This window comes from Dipodomys spectabilis, unplaced genomic scaffold (assembly GCF_019054845.1).
Source record: "Dipodomys spectabilis isolate Male_0828 unplaced genomic scaffold, ASM1905484v1 ptg000053l, whole genome shotgun sequence".
NCBI lineage: Eukaryota > Metazoa > Chordata > Mammalia > Rodentia > Heteromyidae > Dipodomys > Dipodomys spectabilis.
The window spans coordinates 14333198-14341637 of record NW_024870730.1 but is presented as its reverse complement, the minus strand read 5'-3'; the positions used below and the strand labels follow the sequence as shown (position 1 = coordinate 14341637).

Sequence of the window (8440 nt, the reverse complement as noted above, 5' to 3'; positions counted from 1 at the left end):
ATGAACATCAGGATTATGACCTGAATTCTGACCTCTAAAATTCATACTGTCTTTTAGGTCACAAGAAAAGATATTAGTCATTGGGTTAATTAAACTAGTATGTTGACAACTTATTTTGTAACATGAAAAGTGGCAAAAGATGTGATTGGAGTGTATATCAAAACCATTTTTTTTTTTTTTTTGTCGGTCGTGGGGCTTGAACTCTGGGCCTGGGCGCTGTCCCTCAGCTCTTCAGCTCAAGGCGAGCGCTCTACCACTTGAGCTACAGCACCACTTCCGGTTTTCTGGTGGTTTATTGGAGATAGGAGTCTCACGGTCTCTCCTGCCCGGGCTGGCTTTGAACCGCGATCCTCAGCTCTCAGCCTCCTGAGTAGCTAGGATTACAGGCGTGAGCCACCAGCTCCCGGCAAAACCATTTTTAACTCTGAGCGTGATCTTCCTTGTTTAAACTACCATGTCCTTAGAGTCCAGTCTCTCTAAGGCACTTGGGTTAGCTAGATAAAAACAATTTCCTCCCTTCAAGGAAGCTGGCAATCTGGTGGAGAAATGTATATACACACACACACACACATATAATTGGTAAATGTATATACGTATATACTATTTATAAGTGTATGTATTCCATTAGTAAATGTATATATAGTTTATAATACATATATTATGTATATATAATATATATTGAATGAATATATAATATATAATACATGTAAACGTTTACAAATAACTAGAGAAAGTGGGTTATAAATTATGCTTATTTAACCTCACTTGATTAGATGAGTTAGAACTTAGGTTGGCAATATTTGCAAGTTGGGATAATTTTCGTTTATGAGCATCCCACTATAGCCAAGGATTGTTCTCAATATATCCTAGTAAACATCGTACAAGATAGTAGTGCTGGCTGATGATGTGGCTCAAATAGTAGAGCACCAGCTGAGCAAGCTTGAAGCCCTGAGTTCAAGTCCCAGTACCCCGGGGGAAAAAAGATAGTAGTACTAATCCCATTTTACTGCTGAACTTGTGGCTCAGGCTTGCACTTAGCCTAAAATGGATCAGTTTTCCAAGTTTGTGAAGTCCTCAAGATGCATTCCACACTGTTGATCTGGGCCACCAGGTCACCACTAGAAGGAAAGAGATATGTTCATTTAAATTTTACAAAGCAGCCTAATGTAAATAAGTGATCAATAAAAATATTTTTAAAGGTGGATCTCAACATGGATTCTAGAACACAGACAAGAATGTCACTTACAACTGCTTCACTGTGTTTTGTTTCTCTATGGCACCTGGCTTTTGAGTTTCTAGCTTCAAAAGATGATTGTTGCAGTTTCATGTACTATTCTAGGCAACTGTGAGTTCCCAGAGAGTATTGTGAAATGTCCTGTGACATGTCCTAAATAGCCTTTTATTATGTCTCCAAAACAACACATACTTACAGATCACTAAAAAGTCATGACTGCCAGGTGCCAGCAGCTCACGCCTGTAATTCTAGCTACTCAGAAGGCTGAGATCTGAGGGTTGTGGTTCAAAGCAAGCCGGCAGGAAAGCCTCTGAGAGTCTCGTCTCCAAGTAACCACCAAAAAAGCCAGTATTGGCGCTGTGTTCAAGTGGTAGAGCACTAGCCTTGCGCACAAAAGCTTAGAGTCAGCACCCGAGCCCTGAGTTCAAGCCTCAGACTGACACACATATCCTCACACACATATGCACACACACACACACACACACACACACACAATCATTCCTAAATAATATCAGTCATATCTTTTACTTAGTTTGCTACCAAACATCTCCACAGAAATGCAGCTTTGTTTCATTCTTCCTCAGTCCTTGCTACTGCCAGTGTGACCCATAAACCGGAAGTATTGGCATCACTTGGTGCTACACCTGGAACGATGGCATCTAAAACTGCATTTTAACAAGACCTCGGGTGATGTGTGTCACATTACATTTGGAAGCTATACTTCACTTGGCCAGCTTCTCCCTGGCAGATGTGCTAATAACATCCTGCTGCAGGTATGTGCCATGCCCTCTGTTTGTCCTCAGCGATACCAAGATAACGAAGACACACCCTCCCTGATAGAAAGTAGAATAAAAGAGCCTATACAATCCATCTAAAAATACCTACTTGGATCAATGAAAAATTTTGCATGTAAATGTTCCCTCCTGCAAACGAGTAGAGTTCAGAGTGGCTTTCAATGGAGCCACTGTCTTTGCATCTCATAAATCAGGAAACGATTAATAAGAAAAAGGAAAGATGTACATATTGCTATTATTATTGTTACTGTTATTATTATTGCTAATATGCTACATATTGCTTCCATACTGCTAAACAGTTCTTACATTTCTTGGTAATTGTCCCTCCACAACGCTCCACCAGCAATGTAAGAAAGATAAGCTTCTTAGAATCCTCTCAGTATTTACTGAGTATTTGCTAGGTGTCCATCTCTGTACTGAGTACTCCAGTTCCAGATAAACACAACGCATGCCAGCCTTGATGGGGGCTTACAGGTGACTGCAAATGTAAACACAAGACTGTGGTTACAGATCAAGAAGAAAGGACTAATTCTGCCCTAGTATTACCTGCCCCCCACTCCCATACACTTTGCAATATTACCTCTCTGCCAAGGATATCTTTTCAATAAATTTCTTTAGCACCTAAGATGCCAGTTTTTAAATTGGAGATAGATACTTTCTTCAGCAGTAAGATCATTTTGGGTTAAAAATATAAATAAAAGCAGCAAAAAATAAATGAGAGCAGTGGCTCATGCCTATACCCAGTGATTGCTACTTGGGAGGTAGAAATTCTGAGAACTGTGGTTCAAGGCCAGCCTAGGGAAAAAGTTGGTAAGACCCCCCCTCCCCCATCTCAATAAATAAGCCAGACCTACTGGCTTCAAAAGGCATAGGCAGGAGGACCTAGACCAAGACTGGTCTCAGGAAAATAATTCAAAACTGTATCAAGAAAATAAAGCAATAAAGGGCTAGGACATGGCTTAGGTACTAGAGGGCCTGCCTAGCAATTTATGAGGCTCTTGAGTTCAAGCCCCAGTACTTCCCCAACAACAACAACAATAGCAAAACTGAAGCATCATTTGCTACTCCACAATTTTTTAAGTTGTGTAATTTCACATCCCAGCACAGTATTGTAGACTAGTACTACTCACAGTATGGTCTCTAGATTTGTTCCCAACCATCAGACAAATAAATCAACAATATAGCGCAATTTAACAACTTAATATAGTCACAACATGTATGAGCATCACGACGGGACTGCCATTAGCTGTTTCCATTTTTGATGGTGATGAAGATTGAATCCAGGTCTTCAAGCATGCCAGGCAAGCCCTCTACCATGGAGCCATACCCTCAGTGTACCAGAGGACTCATCTCATTTAATGGGTATAGCTCAAATGCAGGCATCACATTTGCACTAGCTAGAATTATTAAAGGTTAAATTTCTTAGCTATAGCCCTAAAGTTTCTAAAATCCAGAACTCAACTTGTTCATTTGTTTATCAAAGATAATACAAATTTAACTATGAAGAATCCATTTTGCTGGCCTGGGAATGTGACTTAGTGGAAGAGTGCTTACCTAGCATCCATGAAGCCCTGGGTTTGATTCCTCAGCACCATATAAACAGATAAAGCAGAAGTGGCACTGTGGCTCAAAGAAGTGCAGGGACAGTGCAGAGGCCTTGAAGTTCAAACCTCAGGACTGGTAAAGAAAAATAAAAGAGTAAGTTTGGGAACTGACTACAAATGAAGAACTGAAAATGAATGTTGACTATACAACACTACATACTTTGTGTTTAGATATAAGCTGAAACCAGAGCTTATAGAAACTGCTTTAAATCCCTTTTCCTTCATATCTCTGTGAGATGGGTTGCATTGTTATGAATATTATTGAAACAAACATAGCAAATACTAAGATACATAGTTCCTGTTAGGAGTGCTATCATCTAGCCAATCTAGATTACATAAATTAACAAGTAAAAAAAAACCCAACAACAATCAACAAGCAAGTATAAATGAGCACTGAGGCTCATTCCTGTAATTTTAGCTACTCAAGAGACTGAGATTTGAGGATTATGATTTGAAGCCAGCTGGGAAAGTTAGTGAAACTCTTATCTCTCATTATGCACCAAAAAAGCTGGTGGTTCTAGTGGAAGAGTGCTAGCCTTGAGAAAAAAAGAAAGAAAAGATCCCCCAGGCCCTGAGTTCAACTCTCTGGACCTGCACCTCCCTCCCCAAAAAAGCTCAGTTATTTTTTAAAATTGATATTCAAGGTGTTTGGTTCAGTGTGCATTGGTGCATATGAGAACATTTAATTTCTTTTGTATTGTCCTGTTGTAAACATGAAACAACGTGAAGATACTAAAGCAAGACTCTATTAATAACCTGTACTCAGAGTTCAATGAACAGTGTCTACACTGTTGTAACTCATTTTTCCTGTGTTTTTCTCTGATTAGAGAATCTAGTAATTTAAAAATAGTAGATTTGTATTTTTACATTTTCTTATTTTAAGTTCATTTTTCTAATAGTTAACTTTTGTTCTATTTACAGGTCAACATAAGGAGAGTACAACTATTTCTTCACCCCAATTTGAGAACATCTTTTCTATAGTAACCTACTTGTTCATGACTACTGTTATCATAATGTGCATGATTAAAAAGAAAGAACACTATTATGCTAGCACATAATAGAATTAATTATATAATATGTATAGAATGTTGAGTAGGTGCTAGGTACTATTATGAGTGCTTTATGTGTAGTAAGTCATTTATGAATTAACTGCTGTTCTATCAGCATACTACTGATAAGAAAACTGTGGCACAGAGAAAGAATCCCTTGCCCAAGATAACGTAACTTCAAAATGGCAGAGCCCAGATCCAGACTCCATGCTCTGGGGACATAAGACACAGATTGTAGTCATTGTTTTGGGCTTAGGTGAGCCTTTAACCCCTGTAGGAAAAGAAAAGAAGGAATTAGAAAAGATAACAAAACCTTATGCCAGTCATTGAGGCAAGTGCTTTACATGCATGATCTCAGTGTCGTCCAAGTGTAAGATAAGACAGGAAATGGTTTCAAGTGACAGGGAAGATGATTTAATGGGACATGGGTGAAGTCACATTTAATATTTTTATTGTATACCAGTGAGAAAGCTATTTCTTCTTCTGGTATCTGACCCATTCTGATTTATGTCTGGCAAAGTCTCTCTTTGGCGTAGATTGTGAATGACTCTAACAACTTACTTCCCTTCGCAACAGGGTCTTTTAAAAATTTTGTTCAACTTTTAGTTTAAAACAAATAATATTCTATATATAGTGGGGATGTAAAATTTCCTTTTGGAGATCGAAGGTGTGACAATGATCAAGCTGCATTATATTAACCAGGTAGCTCACGCCTGTAATCCTAGCTACACAGGAGACTGGGATCTGAGCACGGCAGTTCAAAGCCAGCTGAGGCTGGAAAGTCCATGAGACTCTAATCTCCAATTTACCACTAAAAACATTGCTGAAAGTGAAGTTGTGGTTAAAAAGTTGAGAGAAAAGGCTGAGGGATAGTGCTCAGGCCTTGAGTTTAAGGCTTATTACCAGCACACAAAAAAAGGAAAAAAAATGCATTATGATCATAAACTGACCCATTTTGTACAACTACTTAAAGGTTTTTGTTTTGTTTTGCCAGTCCTGAGGCTTGAATTCTGGGCCTGGGTACTGTTCCCAAGCTCTTTTTTGCTCAAGGTCAACTCTCTACCACTTGAGCCACAGCTCCAGTTCCAGCTTTTTCTGAGTAGTTTATTGGGTATAAGAGACTCATGGACTTTCCTGCCTAGGCTGGCTTCAAACTGGTATCTTTAGATTTCAGTTTCTTCAGCAGATAGGATTATAGGTGTGAGTTAAAAACTTTGTTAACTGAGCTTTGGGAAATTGAGGATAGCAGGCTAGCTTAATGAAGTTATAGCTTAATGAAGTTCAGAAGTTTCTCTTTTTTTTGGGGGGGGGGGGGCGGGGACTGGGAAGGGGTAGAATGCTTGCCTTGCATGCATGAGGCCCTGGGTTTGATTCCTCAGCACCACATAAACAGAAAAAGCTGGAAGTGGCGCTGTGGCTCAAGTAGTAGAGCTCTAGCCTTGAGCAGAAGAGCTGAGGGACGGTGCCCAGGCCTAGAGTTCAAGCCCCAAGACTGACAAAAAACAAACAAAAAAGAAGCTTCTCTTTTTTGGTACTGCTTTTTTGAGCCTATAGTGGGGCTTAAACTCAGGGTTTTGAGCTCTCATTTGGCTTTTTCTGCTCAAGAATGGTGCTTTAGGCTGGGAATGTGGCTTAGTGTTCAGTGCTTGTCTAGCATGCATGAAACCCTGGGTTCTATTCCTCAGTACCATATAAACTGAAAAAGCTGGAAGTGGTGCATGGTAGAGTACTAGTCTTAAGTAAAACAAGCTCAAAGACAGTGCCCAGAATTGGCAAAAACAAAGCAAAACAAAAAAAGAATGGTCCCCTACAACCTGACCACAGCTTCATTTCGGACTTTTGGCTGGTTAATTAGAGATGAGTCTCACAGAATTTCCTGCTGAGGCTGGCTTTAAACTGAAATTCTCAGATCTCAGACCTCAGAGTAGCTACAGGTATGAGCCACCAGCACCAGCTCCTGAAGTTTCTTTATTGTCTTTTAACAGCTCAGTAAGATAGCTGCTATTTCCTTTCTGAAGGTAGGAGATCTAGTTTTAGAAAGGTGCAGTAACCTTCTCAAATCCGCCTTTTATTCAGGTAGGCAGTCCTAAGTTTCATTTCCTTAGAGGAGGGACACGACAGATAAGAAAGCAGAAATGATGTTTTTAGCTTAAGTCTATTAAGGAAATTATACTAGTCCTTTTGAACCAATAATAACAAAATAGAGTAAGTATCACTGAGGGAAAAGAAAAATGGCAGAACTGAGAGGGAAATTTTGCAGGATCACAAGAATATTTCTCCTTTCTGAATGTGGATATGAGAAAGAGCAAAGACAAGAGGAGCTTAGGGCACCAGAAAACAGAATGCTGGGCTGAAAGGGCCAGAAAGACAGAAACTAAGCCCTGTTCAGCCATAGCCCTTGGGCTACATGGAAGCAAGGAACTTCCACTGCATGAGTCTGGAATCTCAGAACCAGCTAGTGCACTGCAGCTCCATGAGTGACACTATTTGACTCATCCAACCCAGTTCATTGCATCTTCAAAACATCTTCAGTCCACTGGAAGGCATAAGGGCCAGGAGCCATGATCATAGAGACCAAAATTTTGCCTCTTTAGTGTGTGTGTGTCCTGGGGCTTGAACTCAGGGCCTAGGTGCCATTTCTTGACATTTTCTGCTCAAGGCTAGCACTCTACCACTTGAGCCACAGCTCCAATTCTGGATTTTTTTGGGGGGGTGGGGGGAGTGCTTAATTGAAGATATATCTCACAGACTTCCCTACCCAGACTGGCTTTGAACTGTGATCCTCAGATCTCAGCCTCCTGAGTAGCTAGGATTACAGGTATGAGCCACAGGTGCCCTGCTCCAATGCCCCCTTAGGTCTAGGTTCCAGCAGCCAATTCTAGCCAGGCAGGGAGGAAGAAGTATAGCAGAGTCACTGATCGGAAACAGAATCCTGCTCAACAGCTTCAGCTAAGTGTTCTTGGGTAATTTACTAAACTTCCTAAGCATCATTTCCTCTTTTGCTATATTGAACAATAATATCCTAATTTGGTTCAAGAATTTATTATCTACAAAACACTTAGCAAGTATATAGTATATTATTGTATACTTGATAGTACATTACTGAGTAATAAAGCGAGTTGTTACCCTGGCAAAAGTGGGCAGTTCTGATGTGGTTCCTGAAGGGAGCAGAGTAGCAGCAGCAAGCCAGGTTGAAGTTGGATGAGGAGTTCTAGAAGAACAAATCAAAGAACAAGTACAGTGAAGACACACTGGGTCTATTGTGCAATGTTTGCTGTAACTTCCCTTCACATTTGAGAATCACAGATTTCTTAGGTCTTTGTTGGGTTTAACTTTCCAGAAGACAGGGGAATTAACCTAGGATAGTCTCACGGGCTAGAGGAATGACCTAATGAGTAAAGCGCTTGCCTAGTGTCAGGCTCTAGACTCAAACCAGTATGGGGTGGGGGTGATATTATCTTAACAAAAATCCAATCAAACTAATTAAGAATAAAGACCTTTCTCACAGGCTTGCAGGACAGGAAGGGATCAAGGGTGCAGTGCCCCATCTTTTCCAGGGTGTGTCCCATTCTTTTCTCTCTGCATACCCACTTTCTGTCTCTCTCCTTCCCTCCCTCCCTCCCCCACCTCTCTCTCTTTCTCTTTCTCTATTTAACAGAGTAACTGAGGTTTTATTGGCATCATTCATATAATTTAAAAACATAAGAAACAAAACTTACTTGCCTAGGCTGAGAACATTAAGGGCTGGCATGGGACAAG

General features: G+C 40.3%; 1 long non-coding RNA gene across 1 annotated transcript; it reads right to left on the bottom strand.

Annotated features, from left to right (window-relative positions):
* Positions 1-667: 667 nt before the first annotated feature.
* LOC122107771 lies at positions 668-3616 on the bottom strand. Its single transcript, XR_006147413.1, has 3 exons — positions 3583-3616; positions 2335-2506; positions 668-1118 (listed from the first exon to the last, which is right to left on the bottom strand). It is a non-coding gene; the product is annotated as an uncharacterized LOC122107771 (long non-coding RNA).
* Positions 3617-8440: the final 4824 nt, after the last annotated feature.